Source organism: Notamacropus eugenii, chromosome 4, assembly GCF_028372415.1.
Source record: "Notamacropus eugenii isolate mMacEug1 chromosome 4, mMacEug1.pri_v2, whole genome shotgun sequence".
Classification (NCBI taxonomy): domain Eukaryota; kingdom Metazoa; phylum Chordata; class Mammalia; order Diprotodontia; family Macropodidae; genus Notamacropus; species Notamacropus eugenii.
This window is the reverse complement of record NC_092875.1, coordinates 76,592,344-76,607,634: the sequence shown is the minus strand read 5'-3', so window position 1 is coordinate 76,607,634 and position 15,291 is coordinate 76,592,344. Positions and strand designations below refer to the sequence as shown.

General features: G+C 40.9%; 1 protein-coding gene across 3 annotated transcripts in view; it reads left to right on the top strand.

The window, feature by feature from the left end:
• The window catches only part of ADGRE5 (adhesion G protein-coupled receptor E5), an 81,464-nt gene that overhangs the window by 12,483 nt on the left and 53,690 nt on the right, over positions 1–15,291 (top strand). The window lies entirely within an intron of this gene.

Below are 15,291 nucleotides of genomic sequence, written 5' to 3'. Positions count from 1 at the left end.
AATCTTTCAAATTCTTGAGGACAGCTCTCATGGCCCTCTCTTTTCTTTTCTTTCCAAAGGCTAAATAAATATCTTCAATTCTTTCCACCAATCCCCAGATGGCATCCAGCCCTCTCACCATTCTGATTGCCCTTCTTTGGATTTGCCCCAGTTTGTCACCATTCTTACTAAAATATGGTGACCAGAAGAAAACATAGACCTCTAGATGTGGTCTGACCTGTCCCTAGGCATCCCCTGCCACAGGCCCTGGGAAACACCATCACCCACCTTCCAGATGTGTCTGTGTGTCCCCATCTTATTCAGAGATGCCAGATCCAGTGGCAGCTGTGCCCTCCCCATCCCACCCCCATTCTCCCAGGAGGCAGGAAGGGAGGGAGGCAGGCAGTTATAATGGAAAGAGCACTGGATTTGGAGTCAAAAGACTAATTAAAGCATTTAACAGGATTTAGAGCTGGAAGAGACTTTACCTAATCCAATTCTCCCCCATACTGCCCTTTTTTTTTTTTTTAATAGATAAAGGAACTAAGGTCCAGAGAGAAGTAACTTTCCTAAAGTAGGATCTTTCCCAAAGGATTTGTATTCTAATTCTGGTTCTGTTACTTACTGCTTGAGTGGACAAATCACTTCTTTCTAGGCCTCAGTTTCCTTTTCTGTGAAATGAGGAGTTTAGATTACTTGATCCCTAAGGGTCCTCCTAACTCTGCCTCCAAAATCATGTGTGATGAAGCTATGTCCTTGACTGGCAGAGAAGGGGGAAGAGAGCTTTTTGCAAAGTAGAATAGTAATCCTTTCTTCTTTTCTCCATGTTTCAAGACCCAAAGCACTGAACTCACGGAGACCAAATCTAAGCTCAGAGACTGACTCACTGCTCTGCTCACACCCACAAGCCAAAGGAAAGATGAGCCTTTGGGGTTAGCCCCTGAGACTAGACTCATTCTATATGAGCTCAGGGCCACTTGAAATATATCAATAGTCTGAAAGCTCTGGCTTCACTATAGACTTGAGATAATAAGATTTAGAGCAGCAAAGTACTTTAGAGATCATCTAATCCAGCCCTCCTCCCATTTCACAGGGGAGGAAACTGAGGCTAAGGGCAATGAAGTGACTACATTTAATAAATGTTAGAGCTGAGAGTCACACCCAGGCCCTCTAATACCAACTGTGGTGCTCATCCCTTACAGGAAGCCTGTGTCTCAGGCAGCTATGTCAGCAGTGATTTGCCCCTCATGGGTGCCCCCAAGGTGACCACTGTCATGAAACAGCCTCAGCAATATCCCTGAGTTAGGACCACAGTCACTCTGGGAGAGAGTGAACACAGCTAGACCTCCTCTGGGTGGAATGGAGGTGGTCCCATGCTGTTATTAAAAGAAAATCTTGGTTCTGGCCTCGCCCTTGTGAATTAAAGGCAAACTCAGGAAATAAGACAAAAGGAGTTTATTGGCACCCCAAAGCATCGAGCAGTTGGAGTGGGGCTGCTGCCAAATTCCAGCTTCAAGCTGCTTTTATTAGAAGTAAAACAATTTACATTTGAGGGGAAAACAATCCAGACTGGTAGACCTTTCAGTGAGGAAGTGGGATTAGTGTTTCCTTAGCTTCTCCCCATTACAGCATCATTGGAAGATGGGATTAGCCTTCAGGTGATGGGGTTAGTTGTAGGAGATGAAATTAGTCCTAAGGGGACTGAGCTCTCTCCTACAGGCTGGCTGAGCATCATACCTCAAGGCTGTGTGAGGTTAAAACATGGGGGTCACTCAGACTGACTCTGCTCCAATGGCTGACTTTGTACAATGCTCCCCCCTCCACTTTGATACTAGCCATGCTCATGGCACAGTCCCACAATCAGACCTATATAGCTCTTCTATCCTCAAATGTATCATGCTAATCTCTGTTGTTTATGCCAAACCTATTTGAGTAAATATTAGTGCCTGTAAGTGTCTATATAGGGAACTTAAACTTTCTACAGGAAACAAGTGTACTGTGACTATGGATATTACAAAATCATACAAAAGTTATAATCCTTTGCTTCCTTCAATATCATAAAAGTTAAACAAATTTAGTTAAGCTGAGTTATGATCCCATGTATACCTTAAGGAGACAAACCTTATTAAATAGGTTCTATAAGTAAACTGAGAGCAGCTAGGTGATGCAGTGGATAAAGGGCTGAGCCTGGAGTCAGTTCAAATTTGGACTCTGACACATACTAGCTGTGTGACCCTGGGCAAGTCACTTACCCATGTTTGCCTCAATTTCCTCATCTGTCAAATGAGCTGGAGAAGGAAATGGCAAAATACTCTAGTATCTCTGCCAAGAATACCCCAAAAGGGATCATGAAGAGTTGGACACAACTGAAAAATGACTAAACAGCAACACAGGTAAGTTAAGTCAGGTTACAGATTAAAACACTGAGAGGGCTCACCATGTACCATTTGAGAGGGAAGGTTTGCATATCACCAAGAAAACTCAATAAACACAAACATCATAAAACAAATAAACAAAAAAGCCTAAACAATAGAATAATGATAATCACTATTAAATAACATCAAGTTTCCTTGTAATCTGGTAATTCATTCCCAGTATTCATTTAATCAGAACATTTCATCTTAAGTCCCAAATGTCTGATGTCGTCATCTGGTCCTTAGAAACATCTTCCCTTGAACGTTGTGGAATGGGCCTCATTCTCAGGGCAGCTGTAAAGGGAGCTCCTCCTTCCTGATCTGCTTTTCTGGTTCCAAATCACTTGCAGAGATTCCTAGGAAATTCTGCTAAAATCTGCCAGTAACAAGACTCAATACAATTTCTTACAGCCTTCTAAATTTGTTTTTCATCAACTAGTTCATGTGGTGAAAACAAACTCAAATCTTATTGATCTAACCCTATTAATAACAGAGCTATAAGAACAACAAGTTAGGAACCCATAATTCACCTGAAACTTCAGAGAATTTCAGTTTTTACAAACCACTTGCTCTTTCTGTCTTTTCTCAAACCCTGTATCTGATATGGCCAATATCATCCACAGGTTGAAAGAAGAAGGCCTGACTTGGAAAATGAGCCTTTCCGTCCCTTAATATTATCAGAGATTTCAAACCAGAAAAAAAAAGGAGGGGGGAGGGTACATGATTTAAAAGTCTTTACAATTATTAATGTAATTTTATATAAAAACTTTAATCCAGATTTGGGAACTTATTACTAAAACATACTCAAGCCTGTATTTCCCATTAGGCACATTTGGAAGTCAAAGTGAACATATATTTAGATATAGACTATGTCTACATACATACACACACACACATATTCTAGTTCTTAGATTCCTAACAGTCCAATCTTGTTGCTTTCTCAGTTTACTACATTAAATTTAAAAACTTTTACACCTTCATCTTATTCCCCCCCTTTTAGGATATACAAACTTATATACACATACATACATATACATTATATAGTAATATACACACGTGTGTATTGTATATATGTGTATATATATGTATATGTACATACATACATATGATCCTTGTATCATCTTGAAGGAATGAGGTACTTGAAGGACCTAATCTTATACACTAATGTATAACAATTAGCAAATAGATGGCATGCTCCAGAACTCATTTACTTAGTTGCTTAGAAAGTGGAATTGACCACAACTTTAGGTTACAATAGTGAGATTTTTTTCTACTTGCATACTCTTAAAATAATGCAGATGTTTTAGTATTAATCTAGTAATTAATAGATTCAGTATCATAATGACAAAATTTCCATTGTTGCCCTGATTATAGAAATTTGCTATAAAAGGAAAAAGGAGGAATATGGTTATAATGATATCAAAGGCACAGTTTGATCTCACACAAACCATAAGAGGGGGAAAACTCCCTTAGTTCTGTTAAATTCCAGGGAAGAGCCATAGTTAATAGCCAATCACGCAGCAAAGTTCCAAATTATTCCCAAGGTATCATAATCAGGCTCAGAATTAACCATGTGGGAAATTTTCCTCTTCAGAAAGGAAATAGCATAATGAGAAATTGAGCCAAGAGGATCTTACTTTTGACTACACAAGATCATCCTCTCAAGTTTTCCCAGAGACAGACACCCACTGAAGTTCTCAGACTACACTCCCTTTGAGCAGCACATGGCATTCCCCCGAATGGTGGACTGTTAAGTGCATGACAATTCAGATAGTCATGCCTAAAATCAAAACTTAGAATAATGTCAAATTATAGTCCTAAGACATTTTATCTCTCACATAGCAAAATTTCACCAATCATAGCTTAGGGCTAGATTACTGGTATTTTTTCCTCATGTTTCCATAACAGCTAACAAAGAGCATATATAAGGACATTTCATTTATAAACTGAGAATAATCATATTCTGCAATTTAACACATATATTGAATATATTATGGTTGACTGAAGACCCCAGAAAAATTCTGGTCATTGTAAACCTCCACTACTTGTACTGCCTATTAGTCCTTAAGGCAAAATGAAATCTTTGAATCTAAGGTCTACTGTTACTAAGTTACTAAGTTCAAAGATGCAACTTCAATACATACAATTTTTAACAAATATAATTTTACAACTTTCATAAGTGATAGGAAAGTAATCTTAGATAAAACTCACTCTTTACTATATGATCTACTTTAAAACAAGTATACCCCATTATATATTTAAGTTTTCATTTTTACCACATTCTTTTAATAGTTCAATTCATAACCTAACAGTATCCAGATTAAAAGAGAAGTTACTTTTCTAATAACATTTCTGATATTTCCCAAAATCTCACAACAGAAGAGAAAAATTTAGAAACACAATAATGATATACAATATCATGTATTTAAAACATGAAACAAAACTTATTACTAGCCAGATGATATCAATTCAGTTGATTGCATTTCCAAATTATTTTACATAGAAAACCATTCATTTGATCACCTTTGTCATCTATACTGATTGCATTCAAGACCAATAGTGAGTATCTACATTTACTAGCATTTATACAGTGCTTGCCATGTGTCAGACATTATACTAAGCACTTTACAAATATTACGTTGGTTTGGTCCTCACAACAGCTCTGGGAAGTGAGTGCTATTATTTATTCCTTCATGGATTAGGAAACTGAGATAAACAGAGGTGACATAATTTGCTTCAGGTCACACAGCTAATAAATTTCTGAGACTGGATTTTAACTCAGGTTTTCCTGATTCATGCATTTTCTAGTATATTTTCTTAATGCCAAGTGGCAAATGCAATTTGCATTTTGTTCTGATTTACCACAATGTTCCTAACAGAAGAAGTATCTCTCCTGGTAAACAAGACCACATTATGATTTTAGTATTAGGACAAATTCTGAACAAATCAAATCTGGATTTATAATCACTAATGGTAATATTCAAAATTTCAGTTTTCCTAATGGCATCCTGTTTTCAGTTAACTTATGTTCAAAAGTTCATGGTGTCACTCCCAGGTCTCCGGAACTTTTTCTTTTTCATTTCATTTTAAAATTCACCCAATGAGCCAAATCAATTCCTTTCTCTAACCTCACCTGGATACTTTGAGAAAGAGGATAAAGGACAAGGGAAGGTCAAAGAGAATAGGCCCTATAGGAAGGAAAAACTGCTTAGTAAAAAGAGAAAGAGGATGCTTGAATTTTTTTACAAAGATATTTTATAATTATTTATATCAGAATACGATTTATATCAGAAAACGATGGCCAGCTAGGTGGATCAGTGGATGGCCTAGAGTCAAGAAGAGTCAGTCTTGCTGAGTTCCAATCTGACCTCATACACTTACTAGCTATGCGACTTTGGGCAAATCACTTAACCCTGTTTGCCTCATTTTCTGTAAACTGTAAAATGAGTTGGAGAAGGAAATGGCAAACCACTTCAGTATCTTTTAGAAGAAAGTCTCAAATGGGGAAGTTGGACACCACTGAAAAGACTGAATAACAACAATAAATAACAACAAAAAGAGAAAACAATATCTTCTTTTTCAGTCAGTTAATTAACATTTATTAAGCTCCTACTTAGTCTCTTATGAGATACGCAAAGAGAAAGGAATGAGTTCCTGGAACTATTCCATATCCTGTGAATTCTTTTATAATCTTAAATTGATTTGGGGAAGAGGAGGAACTGAAGAAGACATTCAATCTTTGTCAAAGTGGCATCAGACAATCCCCAGATGTCCAAGAAAAATAGGGAGGGATTTTTATATGGCAGGCTTACATTCCCCTCCCCTTCCTTTTGGAGTTCCAAAGTTGTAAAGATTAGGGGAAACACCCCTGGAATGGTCATTTAAGGACAGAGCACTGTCTGTCTAAACTTGGTAACTGGCATTTCTCTGAAAGTTCCTCAGATCTTTCTTATCTCAATTTCAAACACTTCTTGAAATTCTAACCGAACTCCAGACCTATTACTTAAAGTAACTCTTCATTTTACGCTCTTGATTCTTCATTTTTCTTTACTTTCACTACCTTCTTGAGTCTATCTTATTTCTCAGTCATATTCTAGTCTAATATTCTACTGAAGCTCTCCTGTACAATTTTCCTTATACGATGTTGCTTTCTACTTCTGGGGTTGCCTAGTCTATTTCAATTTAGGTGGTTTAGCTACTAAACCTAAACAATTAAATTCAGGTAAACCATTTCAAACTAACTCTAGTTCTGCTTATTCCCTGGTAGTTTCTATTGAACATCCCTGTCCCCATCTAGAAAGAAGAGATGATTGACAGAGGAGGAGAAGAGAGAATTGAAGAGAAGGTGCTTGCATTTAACCTTAATCTGAAAACCTCTCAAATCCATTATGATTTTTTAACAGTCACCGTAATTTGGAATTTTACAGTAAAGATATGACATTTCAGTTACAATTATAGTTTCTAGTTTATAATGCCATAAATTGCTACAGACTGGGAGCAAAGATTCCCTTCCTTCTTATCTGAGTCTCTTATCTTCCTTCCCAATTTAGCCAGAGTTAGAAATGGAGAGAGAGAGAGAGAGAGAGAGTGTGTCTTTCTGAAGGCTGTGAAAGTTCCACAGAAAAGTTTCTTGTCTTTCCTTTGGCTGATTAGGCTACAGGAAAAAGTCACTTTGGATTCACCAAGACACACAACACAGGCATTACAACATGCTTAACATTGCACAAATAAAACACTGGCCAAATTTGCTTCAAAGTACCTATTCTAGTCTAAACTGAGCTCTCAAGTAGTTTTCCTTTCTCCCAGGTTTTTAACAGCTTGCCTTAATAGGAGTTGACAGGAAGTTTACTTTGTGCTGATCCCATATCCCTTTACCTTATGGCAACCTAATGTTGGGCAAGACCATCCCCTTGACTTGTGGCAACCTAGTGTGTTGGGTAAGACCCTCTACTACTCCCTGCCCCTTTTCGGTGTGAATCACCAGTTTTGAGTTCAGAAATCCACTTCTTCTCCTTCCTGAGTTTGAGAAGTTTAATTCTCTGACTTCTTCATGGCTGATTACCCTCTGAAAGAGACCACTCCAACCTGAAATTAGACAAAAGTGTTATATGGTAGACTCACCCAGAGATAGTCATGCCAAAATTGTTAAAAAAAAAACCTCTAGTTTGGATCTCACCCCGGCCAATTAAAGGAAAACTCAGGAAATAAGACAAAAGGAGTTTATTGGCCCTTCAATGCACAGAGCAAGTGGAAAGGGGCTATCACTAAATTGCTTTTATTAGACAAGAGTAAAACAATATATATGGGCAGCAAGGTAACACAGCAGGTGTAATGCTGGACCTCGAGTCAGGAAGACTCATCTTTCTGAGTTCAAATCTGGTTTCAGACACTTATTTTGTGACCCTGGGTAAGTCACTTAACCCTGTTTGCCTCAGTTCCTCATCTGTAAATTGAACTGGAGAAGGAAATGGCAAACCACTCAGGCTATCTATGCCAAGAAAATCCTAAATGGGCTCCTGAACAGTTAGATCGACTGAAAAATTACTGAACAACAACAAAAAATTTATGTAGGAGGATAAGACAATCCTGATTGGTAGACCTTTCAATGAGGAGGTAAAACTAGTGTATCCTTAGGTTCTCCCCATTAAAGCATCTTTGGGAGATGGGATTAGCCTTCAGGTGATGGGAGTAGTCTGCAGAAGATGAAATTAGTCCTAAGGGAACCAAACTCTTTCTTGCAGGCTGACTGAGCACCTTAACCAAAGGTTAAGCAAGGTTAAAACATGTGGGTCTCTCAGACTGACTCTGTCCCAGAAGCTGACTTTGTGCACTGTGTGGGCCAATGAGTCCTCACGGTGCTATGAGGGAGGCAGTAACAGGGGAAGGATGTGCATCAATGAGTGATTTTACAGAGGAGGGTATTTCCCTACACTTCCTTTCTGCATCAGTACCTACTCAAATAGCTCAGCAAAAACCCCAGTTAATGCCAGGGAATGGGGAGAAATGTTGTTAGTATCAGGTCCTGTTTTACTCTGCTAGAACCTAATCCACCACCTCTCTCAATGCCTGGCACAAACTGGAAACACAATACCAACATCTTTCATTTATTTAGAGTCTTCAGGTTTCCAAGACCTTTCCCTCACAGTAATCCTGTGAGGGAGGCAATATAAGTTTTATTACCTCCACTTTACAGATGGGAAAACTGAGGTCTGTCTGTTGAGCTGGGACTCCATCCCAGTTCTCATGAGACCTCTTTCTGCTATAGTGGTATCATTATGATGTCAGTCTCCTGAGTTTTCACATTCTTATGTTAGCCTTTTCGAGGCTGGCTTCAGGAAAATGAATGTTGTACAATGAGGTGGGAGGTCCAAACAGGAAAGGGTAAGGAATTACAGGATCCTAAACCCCAGCTCATGGTTTCCTTGGTCAGCCTGCTCAGTATCTGGCCAACAGCAGACAAGAACTGAATAGGATCCAAATGGAAAGGTCACAGAGGTTTTTCCAGTAAAGAAATGGGGGACTATGGACATGGAATGTGAAATATACTGTCAGACTTGGACACTTCTTTGGTTGGTTTACCTAAATGTTTTTTTTTGTCACATGCATAGTAATTAGAACTGTTGCTGGACCCAGGTTACCTAAGGAATGGTTTCAGAGAAGCTATGAGGAATGACTGTGTTGTAAAAACCCAAGGCAACAATAAAGCCCAAAAAAATCCAAAGAGTCAGGCCTGTTGGTGTTTGCCCAGAGTTCCTGCTTGTGGTGGAAGCTGAGGCTAGTGACTGGCTTGAGTTTAGGAGATGTAGGCTGCAGTGAAGGGGGTAAGCTGATGGAGTGTCTAAACTAAGTCTGGGATCAAGAAGCTAGGTCCTAGGGAGCAGAGGGCTGTCAGCCTGCCTAAGAAGGTCCGGGCCAGCTGGGGTGGGTAAGCCAGCTCTACTTGGAAAAATGGAGCAGGCTAGAGCTTCCAAACAAAACAGAATGTGGATCAGATTCCTAAGTAGCCACTCTACTTTCAGCCTGGCCAAAATAGAAAGATCCACTCTCTAAAAATAAACAAACGAATGAATAGATAGTTAGATAGATAGATAGATAGATAGATAGATAGATAGATAGATAGATAGATGATAGATAAAGATAGATGGATAGGGAGATAGACCTATAAATATAGGTAGATGTATGGATAGGTAGATAGATGGATAGGTAACTAGACAGACAGACAGATAGACAGAAATAGGTGGATAGATAGGTAGATATACAGATATAGATAGGTAGATGAACAGATAGGTAGCTAGACAGACACATAGTTGGGTGGATAGACAGAGATAGATATATAGATAGGTAGATAGATGCATAAATATAGGTTAGATGTATAGATAGATAGCTGGATGGATAGACAGATAGAAACAGGTGGATAGATGGGTAGATACATAGATATAAATAGATAGGTAGATGGATAGATAGGTAGGTAGCTAGACAGACACACAGTTGGGTGGATAGACAGAGATAGATGTACAGATAGGTAGATAGATATATAAATATAGATAGATCTATAGACAGGTAGACAGATAGATGAATAGATACATAGACCTTTTAAAAGCAAAGGGAGCAATGTGAGGCCTGGCAGAGTCACCTTCAGCTGTAGTTCATGTATATGCTATTCATTTGTTGGTCTATGCCTCATAGTCCACAGGCCCCCTTGGAGATGGACACATTGCTTTGCCCACTGATCGGCCATGCAATCTTGGACCATCCCAAGACTAAGGAGGCACCAATCGGAAATGCAGGGGGAACTTCCAACACATTTTCTTTATCATTTCAAAGATACCAATGCACTTCTTGCTCATTTGAGTAGGACATTGGGATGAAGACTAGGTAAGGAACTTCTCCCCAAACATCCTGCCTGTGAAAGGCATCTTGACCAAGTCATCATTCACCCATTCATTCTTTCAGTCAGTGATGTATGATCTTGGGCATCATAACTGGGCAGGAAGAATACTGGATTTGGAGTAAAAACCACCACTTAGATTTGAATGCTGACTCTACAACTTAATAGCTTATGTGACCCTGAGTTAGCACCCTAACCTTAGCTTCCTCATCTGCAAAATGGAGGAAGTAACAAGCTTTTACTTCCCACAGTCGCTGTGAGGATCAAATGAGATAACGTGGTGTTAAAGTTCTTTGCAACCCTTAAAGTGTTAGCCATTACATAACTTGTAGCTATTGGTGCTAATAATAATATGTTAGTGATATGTAAAAATAATAGCTACCATTTATTGCTCTAAGTTTAGAAAGCCCTTTACATGGGAGGTAGGTGCTGTTGCTATTCCCATTTTACAGATGAGGAAACTGAGATTGAGGTTAAATGATTTGCCTGGGGTCATAGAGCTAGTACACATCTGAAGCCAGATTTGATCTCATGTCTTATTGACTACAAGCCCAATGCTCTGCTCTACCTAGCTGCTGCTATTATGTTTTATCATTATTATTGGCCTCCACTTACTGCTAGTACCTTCCCTCTCAGATTACCCTCCAAGTTAGCCTGTATAGATCTTGTATGTATGTAGTTGTTTGCATGTTGCCTCCCCCCATTAGACTATAAACTCCTTGAAGGCAGGGACCATGTTTCTGCCTTTCTCTGTATGCCCAATGCACTCTGCTAGGCATATAGTAAACCTGATACCTGCTTACCAACTTGGGCAGATCAACAACTGCTCTGCAGCTCATAGCTTCAGACTTGATGGGGGTGAGGGAGGCACTGGAAGATGGTGTTATGCCCAGAGTACATAGTTAGGACATATCAAAGATGGGACTTGTACCCAGGTCTTTCCTAACCTCAAAGCTGCCTCACTTTATCCATCACACCACACTGGCTTACATCAGCAATTTTATTTCTTAGCCACTCTGACTGTGAGCAAGTTAACTTCCTTTCTCTAGCTCCTGGTAACCCTCCTTGCATGATGAAAGGATTGGCCCAGATGATGTCAAAAACTCCTTCCAGCTCTGGATTCTCTAAGTGAACATGGGTGAGGCAGGATGTCCTACCTTGAGTGGGAAGTGTGGAGCATCTGGAAAGCAGCCCAAGTTTCTCTTTCTCCATGCCAGGGGCCTGAGTGCCAGCAGCCTGGGATGGTGAGGAAGGACGAAGCCAAAGGTAGAAAGCAGAAAGAGCTTCCCCATGAGCTGCTTGGGCCAGACTTGGAAACCAAGATGGAAAAGTCCTTACCCCATGCAAACTACTAATCATAAAAATGGGAAATAAAGAAGCTTGGAGGCTGACAGAGGAATTGCACGTAACGCCGGATTTGAGGCTTGGAGTCAAAGGCTTGAAATTCTGATCTCTGATATTACTTACTCCTACTATGAGTTTAGTTATAGTAACTTGGCCTCAGTTTCTCCATGTGTAAATATGAGGAGGTTGCACAAAAGGATCTCTAAGGTCTCTTCCAATCATAAAAGCACATTACACTGAAGACTCCAGTATGAATGGTGGTTCTTTCCCAGATGAGGACAAGAGACATGAGTCACCCAGGGGGCAGAGTAGTAGAGATGGCATGTTTATAAGAGTGAGGCCTCAGGGCCAGAATGAATTCCTTGCCCCTGGAAATTAGCCATGACAACTGGTGACTCTCTGTCCCTATTTCCCAGAGCCCAGGGTGAAGAGAAATGTGCCTATGTCTCTGTATCAAAAGAGAGTCAGGATTTTCTCTCTAATGATCACAGAAGAGAAGGAAAAACCTTGATGTGGAAAGGAAGGGTTGTCCTGGATCGGGGACCTAAGCTGGACATCTACAGGGCCAAAGGATCATAGACGGGAAGCTGGAAGGATCCTCAGATGTCATCTAGTTTAACCTTTCCATTTTACATATGGTAAAACTGAGGCTCTAAGACAGAAATTGGTTTTCCTGGAGTTAATTGAGTAGTAAATTGCTAAGTCCAGATTCAAAGTGGGTCTGCTGCCTGAAAATTTCATGCCCTTTCCATGCAACTTCAATACCTCCTATCTCTTCTCTCTAGGCCCTCTTTTCACTACAGAAGTAAGGACAACTTGAAGATACTCTGCCCTGCGTCTTCTCTCAGATAGAGCCCTAGATTGGGGGTAATGAAAACTTGGTTCAAATCCTGGCTCTTCTGTTAGCTGTCTGACCATGGGCAAATCCCATTCCCCTCTCTGGGCTTCAGTTTGCTCATCTATACAATGGTGGGGTTTGACTAGATGGTCCCCGGAGCCCCTATCCCCCCAGCCTCTCTTCACCCCTGTCCCTGACTAGCAGAATTTTTCTCGCAGACAAGGATAAATAAGGAAGAGCTGGATAGGAGAGACCAAGGGACAGGAAACACCAAACAGAAGTGTATTCTATAGCTGAGCCCTGCAGAGTTTCCTGTTTGCCACTAACCCTGCTCAGGGCCTCCCATTCTCTCTTCCCTGCCCCCTCTCCCTTGCCAAATGCTTTCCTTCTCTCCCTCTTCTCAACCTCTCCCCACCTCCAACCAGGCCTGCACTCTGTCCTGTAGCTAAGAACAGAACCCTGAGTTCCTAGATGCCCAAGCTCCAGACAGACCCAGGCCTGCTGCCTGTCCTCCCCCATTTTTATCCCTAGCACAAGCACTAGAATCCATAAAGTTTAGAGCAATAAGGGATCTCATGGGTCAACTATCCAACCTCATCATTTTACACATGGGCAAGCTGAGACCTAAGCAAGGCGGAATCCCTTGTTCAGGGTCAGCCAGGTATAAAGAAGATAGTGAGAATCTGGGTCCATGCTCCTCTCTTTTTCCAAATCCTAGTGTGCTGGGGTCTTCCCAGAGATTTCTGGCTTAATTTTCTCTGGCCCTAATAGGATGACAGATTTAGAATTGGAGGGGACCCTTGAGGCCTTCTGGTCTAGTCCTCTCTTTTTACAGATGAGTCAACTGAGGCCCAGAGATTTAGTGACTTGATAAAGGAGGCAAGAGGTAAAATTGGGATTTCAACACAAATCCCTTTGCCTCCACACACTTTCCACTATTCCATTCTGACTCAGCTAACAGGAGCCTCAGTGGTTATATCCCTTGGTGGAAAAATGGGAAGGGGGAGAAAAAGAAAGCCAGGGAGTCAGTATTGGAATGAGCTCTGGACTGAGACTTGAAATGCTTTGGGTCAAGTCATGGCTGGGCTACTTAATAACTTAAGACCATGGTCAAATCATTTAATAATAATAATAGCTGTCATTTATATGGCATATTGATGTTTGCAAAGTACTTTAGACATAGTGTCTCATTTGTTTCTCACAACAACCCTGTATGGTAGGTGCCCTTATACCCACTTTACAGATAAGGAAGCTGAGGCTGAAAGAGATTAAATGGCTTGCCCAGGAACACACAGCCGGACAAGATTTGAACTCAGGTCTTCCTGACTCCAAAGCAAGGTCAGCACTCTATCCACTGTACTCCTTTGCTGCCTGAATCTCAGTTTCTTTGTCTGTCAAACTACATAGTTTCCAAAGTTTCTTCCAGGCCTAAATCTTATAATCCTATGACCTGGATTCAAGCTTCCAGTCTTCCACCAACTATGTAACCCAAGACATATCCTTGCCCTTCTCTGGACCTTAAATTTCTTCTGTAAAATAGGGTTGGACTACCTGCCAGCTCTGACATCCTTCAGATCTGTGATTATTTTTCTCTCTAACTTGAAAACTCCCTAATAATCTCATCTCATTTTCTAAGTGAAGAGAACAGAGTAGGGCTAAGGGATGGGGGCCCCAAATTCCTGAGGGCAAGGGCTATCTCATTTTCATCTTTGTGTGGCCTTCATCTAGCTTGATGCTTGGAACACAGTAGGTGCTGAAGAAATGTTTGGTGGTTGATTCATTGTCTCCTTGGCTGAAGGGTGGGATATGGATCAGAGTGGCAGGGTGTGTCTAAGACACCAATAAAACAAAATAGAAGTTGGTTAGGAAATCAGGGAGCAGGGTGCTTGGGTCTAAGCCTCTTCTACCCTGTTGCCTACACCAGCACAAAGCTTCACAAGGTTTCTTCTGCCCTTGCTTATAAATAGGTCTATTTATAGCCATGCCCTTCCCCCAGCCTTTCCCCCCTTCCCTCCACGCCCCCTCCCTGCCGGTCACCTCAGCTCTAGGAACGAATAAAGCTAAAACCTGTGAAAAAGAGAAGTTAGTTGCCAAGGCCTTGGGGTTTGTTTGCAGGAGAGGGGCCCTAGTCTCTGTTTCCTGATTTTGGCTTTGGTTTCTTAGAACATCCTGAGGGTAACAGTTATGTTAATCATACCCACAACCCCACAGGGTGAGGGTGGGGTAGGGGAATGATGCGGTGCCCAATGCTGTAATGGAAAAAGTACCACTGCTGGAACCGGGAGTCCCCGTTCAAGTCCTGAGTCTTCGCCTACAATCTGGTGGCCCTTGGGAGAGTTGTTTAAGTTTTTTGGGGCTCTTGTTGGCTCTACCAAAGACTACCAAAGACAAAGACCAAGGGCGTTTCATTTAGGTTCTCTGGGCTTCAGTGAACCCTAACTCTCCCAGACCACGGAGAGTTCCGTTGAAGATGAAATCAATGATCCTTGACTTGCAGTATTTCTGAAAGGGAAAAATGTAGCGTTTTATGAGGTCCTTACTCACTAGGCAGTGTCCAGGGTATTGGGAGACAAGTCTGGAGGTTTTCTGAAAGAGATGACCTGGGACTGGGGCTTTAAGAGAAGTAGGAGGATTTCATCAAAGAAAGGAACATTCCCGGCATGAACCAGGCACATAAGCAAAGGCTCGTAGGTGGGAGCATGCAAAGATGTGTTCTCTAGATCCAGAATAGCTCGGTTTAGCTAGAGTGGAGAGTTTAGGGAGTTCTTACTCTGTGTTAAGGCTGATACGCACATGTATATTTATGTATACATATACATTCTCATCTA